General features: G+C 43.0%; 1 protein-coding gene across 2 annotated transcripts in view; it reads right to left on the minus strand.

Annotated features, from left to right (window-relative positions):
* Positions 1–22359, minus strand: part of CLTA (clathrin light chain A) — a 116424-nt gene that overhangs the window by 93395 nt on the left and 670 nt on the right. The window lies entirely within an intron of this gene.

Below are 22359 nucleotides of genomic sequence, written 5' to 3' on the forward strand. Positions count from 1 at the left end.
ACCACATTTCTGCCGCATTTAACTTAATTGAAGAAAGGAGCTTGACAAGCTACAATAATGTTCCAACTCCCATCATGCACAAGAATATAGCATGCAGGTTTATTCTGTAGTGCCAGTAGAGTATGTATGAACATGTACCCACTATACACTGTGTAGACTAATGGATTGTTTCTTAAACTGTGTGCTATTTCTTCAAGGCAATAGAAGATTGCATTCATTTGTTTAAAACTGATTCTAGATTTTCACAACATTATTAGATTGTGCTCCCCTCTTGGTACGCAGTCTATTTTCTACATCGCTCCTTCTCAATTTTTCCTAAACTGTCTCTGCACTATCAATTTTCCGCACTTTAAGTATTCTTCTGAACTCTTTTTCTGTTTTCATACTGATTTTATTAACCTCTTTGAATTTTCTTCTTACTTGACCTCCAGCCCTTTTGTACAAATAATGATTTTAAAATATTAATTTTCCCCATTACAAGACACTTAATACGTACAATTAATTTAATGACTCATCTTTTTGTAAAATACAGTTTGTTTTTCATTTTGCCCTTTCCGATTTCCTGATTGATAATAATCTAAAATACACTCACATTGTGTACTCAGACGATTCTGTCCATTCCCTTTTGCAATCCTCAACTTCCTTTTGAACACCCTCCAATCGGCTTTTACTTTTTTGGGACCTAGTCCCTCTTCTTTTTTCCAACCTGTGATGTAAACACAGCACTTCAGAGTTTGTATCGCTTTTTTAGATCCTCATTTCTTCTGGGTGAGACTAGGCTCCACTCAGAGGTGTAACCGTACTTCTGCCGGCCTGGCTCTTCTGTGTCAGCTTTATTCTGGTCCTGCATTTATACTCTTTAGTGCAGGCGGTTCCCCTTCAAGTCTCTTGTGGGGTGCTTGTTTTGTTTCTGGGCTTTTTATGGCCACCTTTAAATTGCTAATTTACACCCCTCGTCATTTCCAATGTTGCTGTCTCAGGCCCAGGACTCCATACATAGACGAACATCTTCAAGTTAATAATTACTGGTTGTCTGTTGTTTCTATGGCCACCTATCCATTGATTTATATTTACCGACTGATGCTGGGGCCCATTGTAGTTGCTACATTTTTTCCTGGGACCTCATACAGTGGCGACCCACTGCAGTTACAACTAAAAAATGTTCACTGCACCCTAGCCTGGATTCCTGCATCTATCCCTAGAGGTACCATAGCTCCTCCAGGTAAGAATGTAGGTGAAGTTCTTGCTCATATAGATCCGTAAGTTGTTCCCAACAGTTACATTTCACATGTGTGCACTGGAGAATTGTTTCTCCACCTTCATTTGCCCTCTATTTCCTTAATTTCTCACCTTTCAATCGTCTTGTTTATAGGCAAACTACACTCTGTCTTAAGGAAAAGGTTACTGCGTTATTTCATCGAGTTAGATCATATACTGACAATTGTAGGAGTATTATCATTATTCTTAATCTATTCATTTTTAAGTGACATAAAACCTGTCCTTCCATTCTAAGTACGACCCTGTGATTCAACGTGGGGCCGAATTCTCACAAAACAACACTTATGGGCACAAAGACAAGTTTTGAATGAACTTGATTGTATTTAAGTAATGAAATATTATGACTCAATCTCATATCATGCTCTGATGATTCGTTCCCTCTTTATATATGTTGCCTTTGGTCATTATATTACCTTGATCACACTTTTTGGCATATATGTTTTCTGTTGTCACTAGCACTGTGTGATCACCTTCATGTATAAGCACTGTTTTCCAGGATTTCAGCTTATACCTTAAAACAGTTGTTTCTGTAAGAAGGTCTAATTATTTTTATAACTTTTGTTTTTAGGCCAGACCTGTTATAGCTATCCTAGATTATGAAATTATGATAACAAATGTTAGCAACTTGGCCTTTGGAGCGTCTTATGTTATGCACCCCAGTCCAATTTTGGCCTACTGTTTGCTCCTTTGGTTCTTCAACCTTTTACTTTAGTAAGTTATTCGGGGAGCACCATCACTTGGGCATCCCCAGTAAGTGCAGCTACAAAGAACAACTGTATGGACCTGGAAGGGCCCCGGGCCAGATTCCCTGGTTCTGGTAAACTAGCTTCATCATGTCTTACGTGCATCACATTTCAAACTATTCCCCTTTTACAACCAGACTACACAAACATATAAACCTTATTCACACATCTAACGCCTCTAACCTGATCTATAAACCACTCATTAGAATACACATCCCTTCAATAACAGCACTTTCAGTGGATGCTCATCAAAACCCACTCTGCAACCGTACATGCTTAAAAAAAATTGCTGTCATCTTCACTCAACTAAAAAACCTAAATGCACTCTTCTTCACTGAAAACTGGTTTACACCCTCCTTCAGACGCATCCTAAAGGTCCTCATCCCAGGGAATTCAAATAGACCACACACTCAAAAACAGCGGGTTCCAAGAAGTGTTTTGCAGCGAAAATGGAATAATAGGAGCATACAAATTCAGGACAGGGTGTTAGTCCTAAAGTGAAGTTAGAGGGGGCAATTGAGCGCAGCCATCTATAGCACATAAAGAGGAAATTAGGTCGTTCTTTGGCATGGTAAATCCTAATGTTATAGACCATTTCTCTGACATGGCAGAGGATTTGCGAAACTTATGAGAAAAAAATGTTCAGCCTGAATGGATTGTGAAATGTGAGCTGTCTTTCAGGCTAATAAAAAAAAAAAGCGAATGCTGTAAAGTTAAAACTATTTGATGTGAATCATCATTCTGTTCTGGTAACTGATGCTAGCTTGGGTGCAGTTTTGATGCAGGAAAGGAATGGAGTAGTAGTGGCATGTGCTTCCCATACACTTAAAGGGGCAGAGAAAACCTATGGTTAAGAAGGAAGCTTTAGCCTGTTGGTGGGCAGTTAAATAATTTAAGAACCATATATAGGGTAGCTCCTTTGAGCTGAAAATGGATCACAACCCATTGTTAGAACATTTCTCTGCCAAAGGAGCTCAGCAAGGCAATGCCCAGATTAGCTAAATTGCTAGATTATCTGCAAGGGTTCTCATTTCATGTTAAGTATGTACTTGGACTCAAGAACATCAATGCAGACTGCTTGTCCCGGTTGCCTATTGTTGGAAATGGCCCTTTTTGCAGGGTTATCCACAAACTTTTTGCCTCCTTCCTCCTATTTTTTCTGAACTGTTTTGCTGGTGTATTGTCTCTGCACACATTACCGCTGCAGATTAGTGCTAAAGTACAAGTGATCCCTGGGTACACTGTATTGGTGATTGTTTAGCCATAATCGGCATATTTGATTTACTAGTAGGTCCCTAGTAAAGTGTACTAAGTGTGCCCGGGGCCTGTAAATCAAATGCTACTAGTGGGCCTGCAGCACTGATTATGCCACCACAGGAGCAGCCCTGTAAACATGTCTCAGACCTGCCACTGCAGTGTCTGAGGGGAGGTTTGCACTGTCAATTCTACCTGGCAAGGCCCAAACCTTCCTTTTTACTACATGTAAGTCACCCCTAGGGTAGGTTCTAGGTAGCCCTATAGGCAGAGTGCAACATATTTAAAAGGTAGGACATGTACTAGTGTGTTTTACATGTCCTGAAAGTGAAATACTGCCAAATTCGTTTTTCACTATTGAAGGCCTATCTCTCCCACAGATTAACATGGGGATTGCCATCACTATCTTTTGAGTGCAGTTTCCCATTTGGAGCAGATAGAAATTTGGAGTTTGGGTTCTCTGAACTCACAATTTAAAAATACTTCTTTTGGTAGAGTTGGCTTTTAGATTATCTGTTTGAAAATGCCACTTTTAGAAAGTGGGCATATTCTGTGCCTCTGCCTATCTGTGGAATCCATGTCTGGGTCAGACAGACAGTTTGGCGGTTTGTGAATTCCTTCTAGACAGTGACACAAAGGGAGTGGAAGTGTGTCCTGCATATCCTGATGAGACTTCCTGGGCTAGAGGGGAGAGGGAGAAGCTGACACCCGACCCGAAAAGGCTGTGCCTGTCCTCACACAATGAAGTCTCCAACTCCCTGGAGTGTGTCTGGGGCCAGGCCTGGGCAAGGCAGGATCTTGTGAACAACACATACTTTTCTTTGAAGTTTGCCTACTTCAAAGGCAGAAATCAGTATAAGTAGTGGACCCCAAACCCCAGACTTTTAGAACACTTCTGGATCAAGAGCAACTTTTACCAAGGAGAATAGCTGAAGAGCTCGAGGAGGAGTACTGCCTCTTTGCTGTGTGTGCTTTGCTGGGTTGGCCTGCAGTTGCTGATTCTGCCTTAAAGAGGGGAAAACTGGACTTTCCTGTGTATCCTGCTTGTGAGGTTTCTCCAAAGGCTTGAAGTAGAGCTTCCCTCCTGTTGGAAGTCTTGGGGATATCAAAGACCTCAGGTTCATCTGCCTACATCACTGGGAACTGTGTTTTGTGCTGTAACAGAAGAAAAACCTACAGATGAGAGCACTTCAGCAACAACACTGCTGCTGCCTGTACCGTGACCTGGAAACACCGCATGCCGCACGACCCCGCTTTACACTGCAGCCCCGACGCCATGAACGCCAGTGCTCCTGACTTCGTCATTAGCCGCAGGATGCCATTACCGAGCTGCTGCCTGCACCGTGACTTGTGGGCACAGAACATCGCATCATCCTGCTTCGCACAGTAGCCTCGACGCAATCAACACCAGCGCTCCTGACTTTGTCATCAGCCTGGAGTTCGTCCTACAAAGCGTGTGACTTCAAGGGTCCGACGACCCCTGCACCGACCTCCAGAGCCGACCCAGTGTCGCCGCACTCGAGATCTCATCGCAAGGATCACGATGCCCTACATTTCCAAGGTACTCTCAGGCCTTCCTAACACCGTATGTGGGCTGCGACCACAGCGGTCGCGGCCTGAACTGCTGGATTTGTTGTTCACGATGCCGTGATTATCCCAGACAGAGTTATCAACTTCAAGAAACTGTGTTTTTAAGTTAATTCTTGCAAAGTTCATATCTTTATTACTGTATGTTGGATTTTTCTTGTTTTGGTCTTGTTTTACCCAGATAAATATTAGCTATTTTTCTAGAACTGGTGTGGTGTCCTTTTGAAGTGTTGTCACTGTGTTACTGTGTGTTATATGCAAATGCTTCACACATTGTTTTAATGGGATCCCTAGTTGGCAGTGGGTTTGCATCTTGTCCAAGTAGGGACCCTCACTCTAGTCAGAATAAGGGAGATACCCGTCAGATAACTCCTGCTCACCCCCTTGGTAGCTTGACACGAGCAGTCAGGCTTATCTCAGAATCAATGTGTAAAGCATTTGCACCTAACACACAGTAACACAGTGAAAACACTTCAAAAGCACAACACACCAGTTTCTAGAAAAGTTGCCAAAATATATCTACTTAAAACAAGACCAAATACAATAAAAATCCAACACACAGTAATAAAAATATGAATTCTACAAGATTTACTCAAAAATACAGTTCCTAGAAGTCAATAGCTCCACCTGGGGCTATCACGGCGTCGTGCTCAAGAAAACCAACAGTTCAGGCCAGCTGCAGTGTCGGGAAGACCCACAAACAGTACCTTGGATTTGTAAGGCGTTGTGATCCTCGCGGTGAGCTCCAGAGAGCAGAGTCTCATGTCGGTTACAGAGTCGGTGCAGGAGTGGTCGGGCCCTTGAAGTCACACACGTTGCAGATCAAACTCCGGGTTGATGAAGTCAGACGTGCTGGCGTGGATGGCATCGGGGCTGCGGTGCGAAGCGGGATGATGCGACGTGCAGTGCCCACAGGTCACGGTGCAGGCAGCAGCTCGGTGACTGCGTCGGTGAGACCAGTGCTGCGGGGAGGTGCAACGCGTGGTGTCCACAGGTCATGGTGCAGGCAGCGGCGCCGCTGGTGCGGAAGCGCTGCCGTCGGTAGGCCCAAGCCATCGGTACGGGACTGGACGGTGCTTCGTGACCCTCATGAGTGATGTCAACAGGCCAGGGTGCAGGCAGGGATGCCTGGTGACAACACTGGAGTCGATGGTGCTGGCGTCTATGGACCGGGGCTGCGGTGCGGGACAGGACGGTGCTTCGTGCTCCTCACAAGCAGTGTCCACAGGCCACATGCAGGCAGCGGTGCTGGTGTCAGCAGGAGTGGCGTCATCAGGGAGACACAGGCTACGGTGTGAGCAGACAATGCCGGGGTGCGGGGCCCGGGGCCCACAGGTCACAGTGGCTCGGTGAAGTTGTCTGATGACGGCATCGGTGAGACCAGGGTCGCAGTGCGAAGTGGGGCAATGCGACTCCGTGCGGCGTCGGCAGGTCACGGTACGGCCAGCAGCTTAGTTGATGGTATCGCAGTGGTTTCTCCTCTTGAACAGCAGAAAACACTCAGTTCCCAGTGTTGCAGGTCGAGGAAACTGAAGTCTTTGGTGTCCCTGAGACTTCCAACAGGAGACAAGCTCTTACTCCAAGCCCTTGGAGAACCTTCTCAAGCAGGACACACAGCAAAGGTCACCCTTTGCACTCTACTCAGGCAGAAGCAGCAACTGCAGGCCAGTCCAGCAAAGCAACACAGCAAAGGGACAGTACTCCTTTTTCAGCTCTTCTCCCAGGCAGAGGTTCCTTTTGATTCCTGAAAGATTTTAAAAGTATGGGGTTTTGGGTCTTCTTCTTATACCCTGTTCTGCCTTTGAAGTTGGCAAACTTCAAAGCAAAGTCTCAAGTGTTTGCAAGATCCTTCCTTGTCCAGGCCAAGCCCCAGACACACACCAGGGTGCCGGAGACTGCATTGTGTGAGGGTAGGCACAGTCTTTTCTTGTGTGAACGACCACTCCTCTCTCCCCTCTAGCTCAGATGGCTCATCAAGGTATGCAGGCTACTACCCTGCCCCCTTTTGTGTCACTGTATAGAGAAGAGGTGTGAACAACCCAACTGACACAGCAAGGGAATCCACAAACAGGCAGAGTCACAGAATGGTTTAGGCAAGAAAATGCCTACTTTCTAAAAGTGGCATTTTCAAACAGACAATTTAAAAACCAACTTCAATAAAATATGTTTTTTTAAATTGTGAGTTTAGAGACCCTAAACTCCACATTTTTATCTGCTCTCAAGGGGAATCTGCACTTGAAGGATATTTAACGGTAGACCCCATGTTAACCTATGAGAGTGATAGGCCTTGCATAGTGAAAACCGAATTGGGCAGTATTTCACTGTTAGGACATATAAAACACACTAGTATATGTCCTACCTTAAACGTACACTGCACTCTGCCCCTGGGGCTACCTAGGTCCTAACTTATGGGTGCCTGACATGTAGTAAAATGGAAGGCTTAGGCCTGGCAAGTGGGTACACTTGCCAAGTCGAATTGGCAGTTTAAAACTGCACACACAGACACTGCAGTGGCAGGTCTGAGCCATGGTTACAGGGCTACTAATGTGGGTGGCACAACCAGTGCTGCAGGCCCACTAGTAGCATTTGATTTGCAGGCCCTGTGCACCCCTAGTGCACTTTACTAGGGACTTACCAGTAAATCAAATATGCCAAATATGGATAAACCAATCAACAGAACAATTTCTGTAGGGAGCACTTGCACTTTAGCACTGATTGGCAGTGGTAAAGTGTGCAGAAAGATTATAAACCAGCAAAAACGGACCTGAAAAAATAGGAGAAAGAAAGCAAAAAAGTTTGGGGATAACCCTGCAAAAAGGGCCATTTCCAACAGAATCCAAGGCAAAATTGCCTGCTAGACATATTTAATTGTGTACAACCTTTTACATGTAAGAACTTACACTGGATGTACAAGATTCAAAGAATGTTATTGAGCTATAGACCTACACCACAATGCCACAAGGGTAACACCATTTTGTATGTTGAAGGGTAGAGAACCACACTCAAGAGTGTATCCTGGATGCGTGCACAATAACAAGATGCGGGGGTATAACCCAGGAAGGAGAGATTGGGAGTATGTCAGAGAGGCTATCAAGTGAGACATGAAATGTGCATTTAAAACAAACAATTTGATTAGACAAAGAAAGAGATTGGCAGAATTGGAAAATCAGTTTGGTAAGCTCCTTGAAAAACTCAAAGTTAACAGGAAACACTGCTGAACTGCAAAGAGGAGACATTTGAAATGAAAGGAAGTTGACTAAATGGCATCTTGCAGACGTGTGGATTTATGTGTTGGCTAATAAATAGATACATAATGAGCTGCTGACCAGTGACTGCATGATTATTTTGTTAGTTATTGGGTAGCAATGACCAAATGTGCTGTTCATATAGTAATTCAATCATCCATAATGCTTTACTTAATTGTTTTATAAGGAAAAATGATATATGATATTTAAGAACTTACGTTTAGAATATGTGATTTGGAATGATGGGGGAAGGAAAGTTGAGGGGGAAGGATTTAGGATGAGAAGTTGTTGCAGGAACGGAAGTCCTGTTGGACATTTGCTGAGTATCTGGAAGAAACTCACCTTTAAATGGAAGCCAGTGTGCTTGTGGATTTAATACCCTCCACAAACCTAGTATGTGAGTAAAGACAGCGCAAGTTTATATGCTCTATTTGTTTCAGAAGCCAAATCGGCCTTGTTTAGTTAACACCACAAATCCGTCCACCAATTAAAATTAGCCACCTCTTTGTTTTCAATTCTTACTATTTTAAAAACACTCCTTTTTTTTTTTAAAGTTGTTACACTTAGATAAAAGTATTTTCATAAATCAAACTAAAAATGGTTTTGCAATAGCCAGTGGAAAAAAACAATCTAAAAAAAGCTGGATAATATGAATATGGTACAAAAGATTTAAATGTCCAAATGATGGAGGAGGATAAAAAGGGGATTTTAAACAAACTACTTAAATAAATATTCTGCCACCATTCCAGGATCCAACGTGGAGTGTGTGTGCGTGAATATACATGCAAATGGGAGATTATACATACAAGAACGATTTTTAAATCGTGACTTTTTAGTTTTCAGATGCTCTCAGCGAATTAAATACAGTGCATTATTTGCCAATCAACAAAACGTATCAAGTAAAAGGCTGCTCGGATCATCCCACACACCGAGCCCACACGGACGAGTGTAATAACGGTATGAGCGTGCTGCAAAGAGAAACCTGAAGCAACTGCTGTCTGTCTCCCTGCTAACGGGAATCAGGAGGAAAGGCAATGTGGGCGAGTACTGGAATTTTCTTGGAAATGTAACTGGATTTTTTCAGTACTGACACATCCCACTATCACCGTCCGCAAGACAGGCTTCTAGTCTTTTTATATAGTCGGGTGTTACAAGACGTATGCTGCTGGCAGGCAAAACTAAACATGTGGATCAAGTCAGGTCATACTTCAGCAGCATAAAAGTACATTATCAATAAGAGATAAATATCAATAAAAAACACGAGCTAGTGCAAACAAACAAAAAAAAGAAAAGAGAACGATCTGTAAAAATGTGTATAGTCATAACATAAAAACTAAAACCATAAAAACCAACGGACCAAAAGTAGTAGCAATCAGCTGTCAGCTAATGACAGTTCTTCAAAGGTTCACTACCTGCCAAATAAAATTAGTGACAGTTTAACAGACCAGGGGAGACTGCAGCTGTAGGAGAAATAGAAGTGCTGGCTTACATTGCCGAAAGAGACTTAAGCAGTGGGCACAACAACATTTTCCTATGTATACAGTAAAAGGGACAAAAAAAAACCTAATAGGGCTAGTCGACTGCACAGAACTACCATCACAAGCACAGGGGGGCTAGGTCTGCGTGGGAGTTACACTTAGGTGGGAATCCCACCATCAGAGGAATATAATTAAATCTAAAATCTGGTAAGAATGAAGCGATGCTGCCTGTTATGAATGTCAGATAAAATAATTGAACTCCATCCTGATGAGGCATTTGCTTGTACAACTGAGCGGATGGTCTGTGGTGGTTGACCACCACCCTGGTGGGCCTCTTCACCCCCAAGAACTTTTCTTTCAACCTATAGTTTGGGAAAGATATCCCGGTATTTGGGGAACAGAACAGCTTTGAGAGCTCAATCTTCTCAAATGTCAATTTAGCACAGGCAAGCCAAGGGATTACTAAAGCCCCAGTCATGGCTAAGCAATCGCTGATAACCAAACAATTCAAAAGGGCAGATTCCCTTCCCCAAATGGCACGCCACAGCAATAGCCGAGCAAGCTTTTAAAAAAAAAAAAAATCCTCAATATATGGCAGCCCAAGTTCCTTGTGACACACAAATGTAGAGAACCTATGCGGCACCGGTAGCACGCTCCCTTCTGGCCATACCCGTGTCCACCATCCCACATATACCTGCCCCATAACACACCACAGAAATTGATTCAAATTCATATACGGACAGGAGCTCTTTTACGGGGGGTAATGCCCAATTTCTTGCAGTAACCCTAGTACAGTCCTTTCCAACAGTACCACTCTATTTTCCACCATCAGCTTCCATACCACTTTCCTATCAAATAGGAAAAAGTGGAAGTCTTTGACTCTAGTGTTTTTAATATGGAAGCGTGGGATTCTCTTTGGACGCTTCCCGCACCTCATTATAAATGTTTTCTTAGCATTGACCTATAGGTCAAGGTCTTTCATAAAGCTAACACTCATCAATTAAACCATGCAAGGTACGCCCTGTCCTAGCAACTAAAACGGCATAATCCGCATGTAGTAGATTCAGCAGTCGACGGCCACCCACACAAGAGATGTCTCTAGGCCCTAAGGTGAGGGCTGCCTCAATTCTGTTTGTTTACAAAGAAAACAAAAAGAGAGAGAGTACGCACCCTTGCCTCACACCACACCTGATCTTAAAGGTATCTGTACACTCCCCATCCCTACCATAGCAGACAGAAGTTTTTGTCCCTGAATACGGCTGCCTAATGAGGCTTATAATCTCTTCCCCTATGCCCATATCAGACATAAGAGCCTAGACTTTCGAGTGAGTAACACAATCAATCAAAAGCTGCTGATAAGTCCATGAACACTGTGCCTTTCTTAACCAAAGCATATTTAGAGATGACCAAACTAAGATTCAGGCACTGATCAATTATGCCAATTTCCTTCTTAAAGCTGTATTGTGTATCAGCAAGAATAGTATGTGTTTGTTTGGAGCAAGATGCAACCCATAATTTCTGCTGTGGAATCCAGCAGGAATATGGGCCTTTAATTAACTGGGAGAAATCTATCACCTTTTTAGGTCGAGCGCACAAGCGCTCTGACCTGCTGTAATCCATCTGTGGGATTTTAACCACGCCCACCGCACACCCATCACTATCACTCATTCGTGGGCTTGCCTTTCAAAAATCCCTGATTGTCATTGGCAAATGCTGCATGATTGTCCCTCCACGGGGCAATTTGGTTACCGCCTTGGACATCGACTGTGTTACATGGATAATTGCACGTATTAATACGTTTGACTGCGAGCAACCTTTTTTTTCCTTTTGTGTCTCCTTCACACCCATGCTTATGGAAGTTGTGGCACTTTGAATCAGCTCGCTTACGTCAACTGTTTTACTTTTCATTTTCAATTTAAGTGGCAAGAAAAGTCCAGTTAGGAATTTCCAACGTTAACAGTACTAAATTGGGCCAACACGAGACCCATTGTAATCCAAATGCTTCTTTATAAATGGGAACAATAATAGATTTATACCATGTTGCAGGCAGCACAACCTTGGCAAAAGCATTTAAAACATTTGTTAGAAGGGGGCCCACACTGGCATTCCAGGAAGATGTCCACTGGAACTCCGTCGGGCCTGGTGCCTTTCCCCTGGAACACCCCCTTAAGGCAATATTTACTTCCCAGCCAAAGCTCAACGGCAGAGAGTTACAAAGATTTCCCACCTTTCCAACTTCTCCCGACACGCCTGAGTACAGATTGGAAAAGTGCTCCCCCCAAAGAGACATCCTGCACATGCACATCCATAGAATAATCAGCTCTCTCTTACAAATACAAAGAGTTCATAACCCTCCAAAATGCTGCACAGTCTTTCAAGTGACTTGCCCTCCTGAGCACTTCCCACACCTTCTACCCGATTTCTCTGAACTGATTTGCTCTGCCCTGCTTTATTAAAGATCTATCCCTCGACTCTACCGGCAAGGATGTGTGGAGTCTGACAAGTGCCTTATTACATGCAGAATTAAACCACCCCACAGCATTAAGCTTTTTTGTTTTGGCTGGTCTTATGAGCACTGCAACTAACAGCCTCTGTAATTTCCCCGAATGTCTCCCCGATCAAACCAGGGTCTGCGTCCTGTTCTAAACAAAGAAAAAGCCTGATGCTTGTCCCACAGTAGGGAGAGCAGGAAGTTGGCATGATCCAACCATGACCATTTGATGGTAAAACCATTTTTTGCCCCCAGTGTTGGCCGATATCCTGCTCTAATCCGCAGTTTTGTCTTTCCCAACTATGGTCACAAAGGAAGGCCCAGATAATCATAAAGAATGCTCGATACAAAACTTGTCACCAAGAAAATAAACATTTTCTACACCTACTTATCTCAAGAAGCAACATTTTAGTTTGAAGCACTATTTGGTTACACTTACTTAGGGTGTTTTATTACCAGTAAAACGACAGTCACTTCTGAGCACTCAAAATGCAGAAATTACAAATCAGAGGGTCATTCTATCGTAATCAGCAACATGCAAAAGGGACTTTGGGCTCAAAAGGGATTCCCTCTCGCTTGCAGCTTCCAGATGTCTTCTGGTGCCCCAAGAATGGCCAGGTTTTGTAAGGCAAGATGCATGAAGCCAGGGACACATTAAGAAGGCAGTCCTCCTAGTGCAAATGCCTTCCCGGGAGTCTGGGCATTGCACAAGTGCTGCATGTGGCCAAGGCTAACAATGGGGACTGACCTAATCTAGGGTCTCTGCTGTAATTGTGGCCATCAAGTCAAAGATGAGCTAGGCATGGTTCATAAAGTATACAAGTGAGGTGGCGTTAGCCTAACTAGGTTAGCGGAGCCTGGGGCTCAAGGAATAATAAGTAACTGACTGAAGTGGTGGCAGTGGTGCTGTGTGTTGTATTCTGTACTAAATAACTGGGGTAAATGACAGTCTGTTTAAATACACCAAAGTGCAAAACGGTCATATTAAGGCATGTACCTAGATAGGGCATTTACAAAAATAAAAAAATAGGAAAGTCAAGGGCATTATGTAAAGTCTGAATACATTTATGTAGCGAAAGAAATTAAGCTGTGATCTTGTGAGTCTGTTCGGCGAGTGGAGGTACATGGCAAACAACGCTACTGGGCCACATGCTGTTTGGGTGCATTTGCCTCGAGTTTCCTTGTGTTCGTCCTTCTATGGTTCTGTCAACTGAGCTAAGTACACCCCTTCTACTCTTGTCCTTCAAAGTAGCGAGGGTAAGCAGTCAATGGCTTCTCAGGGAGGTGGTGTGATGAGAGCAAACACTCAAAACTTAACAGCAGACAATTATTTACTGTCTAGCCAAGTGCCTGACTTAATAAATAGAAAAGTAATTTAATGTTACATCAAGACTAAATATTACACACACTAATGGGGGTTGAGGGCAAGATTCTATAATCTTGACTATGGGTTGCAGCTAAGTGCCCCACCACAATTAATGTTCTATCCCAGTTCATATCACAGGCAACAAAAGGTAGAGGTGTTAATCCACTACCGTACCACTGTGTTTGGCAACCCTGTAGGTCATTTCACTTGAACCTGAACAAAAAGAGCTCAAGCTATCAATATTACTTAGCCAACAGCAGGTCTATCTTTACAGTTCAAGATACAGTCTTCCCACTCCAGGCCCCTTCTTACCTGTCCACAGGACACCCACCTCGATGACGCAGCACTGGATGGCACACTTGCCGGCTTCTCGCTGTCGGAATCTTCAGGAGTGGGGCAGAATTATGGAATTGCTCCTCACTCAGGCAGCATGATCAAAGAGAACAACAGGTTTGGTCTGTGGGTGCTTGTCTTCTACAATGTGCCCCTCGTTCCCTGGGGCAGATTCTCTGCTGTGATGGCAACAATATCGCCCAATACAGTGCACATCAGAAGTTGCATCACAAGTCCCTCTGGATACTCTGTGGTTGTGTTAGACAGCATGCACGTGGTCTGGTTTGGAAGTTTCTTCATGCAGTTTTTCCACATGAACAGTGCAAGGAGATCAGGTGATCCATTGCATCTTGGGTTGGTGCCAGCTGTGCTCCCAATGCAAAAAGAACAGATGATGGACGGAATGCTAAACAATGCAAACATTCATCCTCAGCCACATAGATCTGGGTTTAACCCATCGTTTTTTTGCTCACCACGCCAGCCCAGTTCGGACCAAGCCATATGCAAATCAGTCTTGACCCTGTTACCCTTGGGAACAGTCCAGCCCAAACTGCCAAGCCAGGTCCTCCCTGGACCAGAAACATGCATCCTAGGACCGGTTTCAGGGTATCACCCTTCATCCGCTAGGCTAGCTTGAATCCAGTGGCGCAGTGCGCACGGAACCCACGCCTGGGCATGCCCTTCCCACTTAGGGTGACAAATACAAAAAGAACAGATGACGGACGGAAAGCTGAACAATGCAAACATTCACCCCCGTCACATAGGGCTGGGCTCAATCCATTGTTTTTTGCTCACCACGCCTACCCAGTTTGGACCCAGCCATATGCAAATCAGTCTTGACCCTGTTTCCCATGGGAACAGTCCAGCCCAACTGCCAAGCCAGGTCCTCCCATGACCAGAAACACGCATCCTAGGACCGGTGTCAGGGTATTACCCTTCATCAGCCAGGGTCAAGACTGATTTGCATATGGCTGGGTCCAAACTGGAATGGTATGGGTAGCAAAAAACACACAAATGGATTTAGGCCCAGATCTCTGTACTAGGGGTGAATGTTTGACATTGTTAAGCATTTGGCCCAGCACTTGTTCTTTTTGCAATTGTGCCCTAAGTGGGATGGGTATGCCCAGACGTGGGTCCCGTGCTCCCCTTGCCACTGGTGTCAAGCTAGCCTGACTAAGGAGGAGTGATACCCGAAACCGGTACCAGAATGAGACCTGGCCTGGCAGTTCGGGGTGGACTGTTCCCATGGGGAACAGGGTCAAGACTGATTTGCATATGGCTGAGTCCAGAATGGCATGGGTAGCAACAAAACTATGAATTTAGACCCAGATCTCCGTATTGTGGATGAATGTTTGACACTGTTCAGCATGCCGTCCATAACTTGTTCTTTTTGAAGCTGTGCTCCCAAAGCAGTCAGCTTCAGGAGATGCTAATTCACAATTTAAAGTCCTGGAACTGGTTTGGGGTCATTTCCTTTGAATTGACATTTTTTGGGAGTGGTGCAGACACAGACTTCGTGCAGTGTAAAAATGGCTCTCACAGTCGGCAGTGATAATGCTGGGTCCAAGCTGTACGTGGGCACATTAAAGTGTTAAGACGCTGCCTGTCACTGTCCTCAGCCTTTCAAAAGTAGCAATCAGGGAAAAATCAAAAGAGTAGACCCTCTCTAGAAATGTATTCTTCCTTAACCGAATCTGCTGATTCACCACGTCTCCGGCACACCATCCACCAAATGGCAGTTCTCAGAACAAACTAATCAGCAATCCCCTGCTAAAAGGTTGTCATGCAATTTCTATGAGCAGCCAGGTCTCCATTCCCCCTCATTTTGGAATCAGGATCTCTACCCATTAACCACTGTAATACAGACAGACTTCCACTGCCTAGGGGAGCTGTAGCCATCCTCTATCTTGTAGTATGTTAAACTAGGGCAATCCTTAATGGATCCCACTGATTTCAGCACTCAGGCTACCACCACACATTGAGTTTTGCTACAATACAGAAAACACATGCCCATGCAGCGCAAAGGTCTGCGTGTTAAATCTCAGCAGAACTTTAAATGAGTGAGGCTGGCAGACTGCACACCTCCCTGAAAGAAAATAAGTGTCTGCTCAAGAATATTAATTTGACCTCAAGAAAGTTACCTGCTATTGTAAGACAGATTTTATCAGGGTGAACTTTTTAGGGCCTACTGGTGTGGTCTAGTGAAAGACTCGAGCAGATAAACAGGTGTTCTGTTAATTTAAAAAGTGAAGGAGCAATATAGATGCTCGTATTTTTTGTTTTTATCTTGTCACATGCTGTGTTCACAGACAGAGGTAAAATGCCAGCTAGTGTGTTCTTAAAAACTGCTGCTTATTTTATTTTAATCCTGTAACTACAGTCAGAGAAAGAAAAGCTAAGTTATTTGTCTGACAAGTGTGCATGGGTACAGGCAGTGTGAAACGGAAGACTGTAGGATGCAAGTTTTTTTCTAACACACAACATTTAAGTAGCTTGTAAATCAAATGTAAAAATATATTTCAGTACATAGGAAGCCACTTTTTTATACCGAAGTGTGATGGAAACAAAGATTTTAATAGGATCAGGACACTTTACTTGGTGACTGTACAAAACAAATATCTGCTGAAGCTAGAATTTCACACATTGTTTGTAAGTTACGTAGTTTTATCAGTAAGTCTACATGTCAGTGGAAATGTTTGTGGCCATCTCAAAAGGAAACCCCACCCTGATGACAATGCTATTAGTGAACTAAGGGGCAAGTCAGGGGTCATGTGAACCATTCCGTGGACTAGATTATTTTTTTTATTCACAGAGCAAATGTTTAGCCTACTGAATCAAACAAAAGAGTTTTTGATAGCAGACATGCTTAACTCAAATATTTGAAGGTTCTCTCCTATATAATGAAGAAAATGCGACTTGGTGAAATATTTGCCTAGGATCACACAATTTGAGACCTCTTTATGGGTCAAACAGATTACAGTTAGGTCAAGTAAATTATTTAAGTTACGAGAACTGATGGTCAAGTAACATTTTTATAATTTTTTCGAGGCCTGTTAAATCAGCCAAAAACATGGTACACTACTACCACTGCTCCATGTTAAGAAGCCTGGACGAGCACAGTAGTCGTATGGCATTAATTATGAGGGAATGCTTGTGTGGTCCCTTAGGTCAAAGAACAGGTTGTGGTATTGCGCTTTACCGTGGACAGGCCAAGGTCTTAATACACATGCTTGATTAGCATGTTACCTGGGTCAACAAAAAGTCAATATACCAGTTTCACTGCCAGTCATGTCAGGGGAGGGCTACACGCCAATATACATTACAAGGGACATTCGTATCTAAACAAATCCATTTTTGGAAGTGAGCTTAAATAAATTTGTACACAACAAATTAAGTAGATGGGTAGTGCCAGAAAACATTTTATTTATATGTATCCCTTCTCTTAATTACTACATTTTGACATCTAATTCATTCTGTTTTTAAGAGTACACGGGAGGAGGAGGAGGAAGGAGATCTGCTTTAATGTCAGCAACTCCAAGCTCTGCAAGTACGTCAGTTGGCCAGAGAAGGAGGTCTCTGCTATGGCTTAAGCATTTCAAGTCAGACCTAACAGAGGGCAGGGAGTAGTGCAAAGGGGTCAGAATATAAATTCTAAGCAGGCACAAAAACCTTAGAATGTTTAAAAAAGATGTATGGGCTCTGGGGACACTACCAAAACCGACACTGGTCAATAAATGCTAAAATCAGACCCTTAGTTAGTCGAGCATTTATCTTCGTAGAAAAATAGCTCACTTCAAGAGAACGACAAGCAACTTCTCAGAGACATATTCAAACACCTTGCACATTCGTCTCGATCAGGGAGACCCCCTGCTAAGTAGACGGGAGATACGGCTATGGAGGGCACTGTCCCACATGAAGGAAGGAGATACACTATAGGGCGCATAGAACTTTAAGATCTATGACGCTGAGGGAGGAGACAAAAATTGTGACAAGGGGGTATCACATCCGGCACGCCTGTGATCAACGCAGAACTCTTAACTGATGGATGGAATGAGGCAATATGGCTACATATGCTCCGGCAATACATGAAGCAAAATAAATATTGGACAGGCTTACTTGACAATACACATTATGTTCGGGACCTCCAACACCAGATTCCCATTTTACACTTTTCTGGGGCTACCCAACAGTCAAAACTTTTCATGGCACTCCGGAAGAGTTAAGCAAATGTAAATGGTGCTATGGGCAGTGAGGCACATCACCACCACACATTTGGAGAATGAAAGATCAACAGACTTAGGGAGTGCCAACACAGACCCTGGGACATGCTGGGGATGGAAAAGATCTCTCTAGAGCTGGAGTACAGAGTAGATGACTTTGGCCAATAATGGGCACCATTTCTGACATATATGGCTTCAGAGTTTACAAAGCTAACATGACCAAGATAGATCAGAGTACTGAATATACTCTCTTACACCACACTGTTACTACGAAGTCACAGAGGGTCACACTGTGAAATGCACAACTACAGCCAATAATCTACAGCCCAAGAGCATGTCCTACTCATACAAGAACGCAAAAATGTAAGTTGACACAGAGTAGGTAAGATGCTGCTTCCGTGGCGGCTTCAGGATGCAGGCAAGTGTATGTCTGCTCTAGATGTAATCCTAAAATAACTCCCGGCTCTAAGCTACATACTCTCCAACACACAATCTTAGGAAACCAGTGGCTTGCAGTGTCTACAAAAAATTCATGCAGTGTTGAGAGGCATGGGGGGGGCAATATAGAACTTCATCTAGGTATGAACGTCCATGTAATCACAAATTATCAGAGGCCTTTTTTCAACTGAAACTGTAGTTAGCATGCTGACAAAAAAAAAAAAACTGAGCTATTTCTACACTGCCTAGACTGGCCTGATACAGAACCTGCTCGGTTGCATTCAGAAGCTCTACAATCTGCTAGGCCTTATGGTATCCCTCATGGTATCCATCAAACTAAAAGAAAGCCTGCCACTGCCATTCCAAGAAGCCTCAGCAGGCTTCAAGTTAATGTGCCAGAGTCAAATTCCTGTACAAGAGCTGAAAACTACTGCTTGCACCATACCCAATAATGCAGGATAGCATTATACAGCATTTGCAGTCATGCAAAAAGATCTCAACCTTGTATTCATCTCCTGAAACTGCTCGTGAGGGCTGTATCCTACCCAGCAACCATGTTATGAAATGAAAAGATCCCTACGTCCCCAAAAGATTCTGCTTGTGGTTATCTCCCACTGACCCCGACAGTGCTAAGGTTTGTTGAAGGTGGTAACAGAGGATTTGTTCTCTCCTACTTTCCATCAGAGTCGTTCCCACATTTTATTTAAATAGGTCCTATACTGCCATTCATTCCACTAAAGGCCAGGCCCAAAGGCAGTCTAGATACTGCTCACTGAAACCCTCTATCAGAGCTGCCAACTACTCAATTATTCCTGTGAGCAAAATAAAACAACATAACATTGACAATGTGTGCACATAAGGAGGGATAGGCCTTCGCTGTGCCCAGGATGAAGTGAGAATAATTATATAAAAAATAATGTATATGCTATTATAATATGGGTGATTCTTATCTTAATTTTAACCACAGTAACCTTCTCCACTGACCTACCAACTACTAAAAGTCTCAAACAATGTTCATTTTAACTGCTGCAGCCTTATTTATCGATGGCTGCCTAGCTATTAGAATACAGTATCTTTGAAAAAGAATTTCAGCTGGCATTGAAGCACTATCTATTGCTGAGTGTACAAGACAATACATACTAGGAAGGTCGCCCATACACCACAATGCCTCAAAGCAGAAACGTATCAACCGAGGATTCCCTGAACTTGAGCCAAAAAGCTGTGCAAATGTTTTCATTAAAATAGTTTTTGGCTTCAACGATTGCAGGCAAAATCCAAAAACAAAATTGAGATGTGAAGCCAGCATTCAAAAACACGTTCGCTGGGCTGCATGTGTGACATTCATAAAAGAAGTAGTATTTTATATGTACATATACATGACCTCATCCAGCTTCAAGGCTTTTATGACACTATTACTGAACAGCAGTGGTCAACTTCTATGAAGAAGGGGTCCCACAAGCCATATGCACATCTGCACGTAAAGAATTCCAAGTACCAAAGGCTGGCAACACGGCAAAACTGTGCAGACTTAAAGAATCCCGTCTACCAAGATACCACATATCAGTTGGTATGGCTATGTTGTGAAATGAAATTCAACTGCCTGAACATGAGCAACAATTAGCAAAACAGGGGGGATTATGGTGTTGAAGGAAGTAGCCTGCTTGTGCAAAATTGGTGCCCACTATCAGCTTAATGATTCAACTATGATGTTTTCCCATCATGAACTCATTACCCCAAGTAACTGAGTCCACAAATAGATGATTTATTAAATGAGAAATAGGTAAATGAACTTCCAGGTGGCAACAACAATCACAGGAACCTTAGGCTACACTGAGAAACACAACCCGCGCCCATCAAGATGCCCTCAATTATCCTTAAGCTAAACTCCGTGCTTTACATGTCTTCTGCACCAAAACATACAGCTGTACTCTAAAATACATACCACAGACAAAAAATATGCTTCAGATAACACAAAACATTACTTTGTGCCACAAGAAAGCTTACGCATCCAGTATAGCATAAGACTGTATCATTACAGAAGGTGATATTTGCGGCGCTGCAAAAATGGCAAAATTGTGGTAGCAAACAGTGTGTCAAAAATTTAGCTTCAACCTAGAATTCTTATGAAGGGTACCTAACATTGACTTTTCAATGAGAACCGTTTTAAATCAGGTTTTTAAAAAAAAGATCCCTAAAATAGTGGGGAAAAACCCAGCACCCTTTAAATCCTGAACTGTATTCAACTAGCAAAAGAAGAGGTTTACATGCAGCTTTCTTTTGTCGAACTGGAACACCTTCGGGATACAATAGGCTACTTACTGATCATGAACTCTAATGTCTTCCTTTGTCACATAGCTCATTCATGTGGAGAACACTGGGAATTTAGGAGTCCATATATTCCTTCTGTCGTTGAGACTCTTTTTCCTCTTTCTATAGCTATATGAGAAAACTAAAGGGTGTAGGGCAGGAGCCTCCAGCAGTTTGTTAAAGAGGTCTTCAATTTGAACTTTTCGAAGACATATGAACGTTCACTGGCAATGCCCAAATTACTCTTGCTGCTTGTCGAATTTGAAACGCGGAAATATTTACGTGTATCTGACTTGAATAATGTCTTAATCTAAACACGTGGTGATTTAACACTTTATAAAGCCTTCTGTTGTAAGCCAAACGCGACTCCATCTTCAGTCTAATTAATGTGTCTGTTACTTCTATGTTTACCAGAAATTAGAAGCACACATCTGTGGTTTTGACCTGAATCAACCGGTTATGGTACTGGCGGTACGGGGCATAAACATTTAACATGTGCACAGTACAAAGGAACAGGGGTAGATATGTGCTGCTGCTTCGAGGTTGTGTACTGCATACACAATATTTATTTGGGGTATTGTGACGTACTGGATTGTCCACATACATAAACTTCAAAGTTTAAATCTCACTTCTTCCCTATAAATGTCACATTTTGGGCGACAATTTCACTCACATAAGGCTCAATGACCCCCTAGTTTTATCGTGCAACGAAAAAGACAAAATCTGCATGAATTAAAGCGCAAGGTTGTTTTAAACAATTCTCAAACGTAACACATATAGACCCTTTGCTATGACATGTTTGCTGTTGGCAAATAGTAAAACAGAAACAGCAGGGCTTGAGGGTAGTTACACGCAGTATCCAATTATCAGCCCACGTCATTACAGTCGCTGTTTCCAATCTTTGGCTTTCCTGTGACAACGTAATACATTCTGTTGCAGTCACTGGTTCCTTCCAGAGAACAAATCCGACAAATTTTAGAGGATGTCCAAAAATGTATGAGAGAGCCATAGGGTTGTGGGTGAAACAATACGACATTCAGGAGGGAGATTCTGGCTAAGGAGCTTTACGTGTTGGACTGTGTTTTTATTACATCCAATACTACAACACGTGTTTTGCCAATAGATCTACTGACGTGTTTGCCTGTAGTTGCTACAACGGAAACGCCAAAATAAAATGTTTTAGCACAAAAATATATTAACTTGGTTGACCGCAATTATTTATAGAGCGAAAACCTAAGACTGGAAACAGTGTCCATGGCGACAGTGTACGGTAGTCGTTTAATCTTTGGGAAAGCAGTTATGGTTGCTGTGTAAAGCAATTCATGCTAGTGCCCAGTCAAGGATGGCGATGGTGTAGAAGGTATATATTACAAACGCCCAAATTCTGATGAGATCACTAAAACGCTGGCATGTTCCACATTTCCCTGAAATATATTTAACCAAATGGAAGTTATAAAATAAACACATCCCTTAAATGTTACAACGCGTGGAGCGTAGGATTCTATTAATATAATTCCGTATGTCTGCGTAATACTGGTCGCAGTAAAAGGTGGAAACTGACGAGTGACTGAATCAAATAGATATAGTAGTAGTAGAGTTTTGTGATATCCCAGGGTGCA

This window comes from Pleurodeles waltl, chromosome 1_2 (genome assembly GCF_031143425.1).
Source record: "Pleurodeles waltl isolate 20211129_DDA chromosome 1_2, aPleWal1.hap1.20221129, whole genome shotgun sequence".
Taxonomy (NCBI): domain Eukaryota; kingdom Metazoa; phylum Chordata; class Amphibia; order Caudata; family Salamandridae; genus Pleurodeles; species Pleurodeles waltl.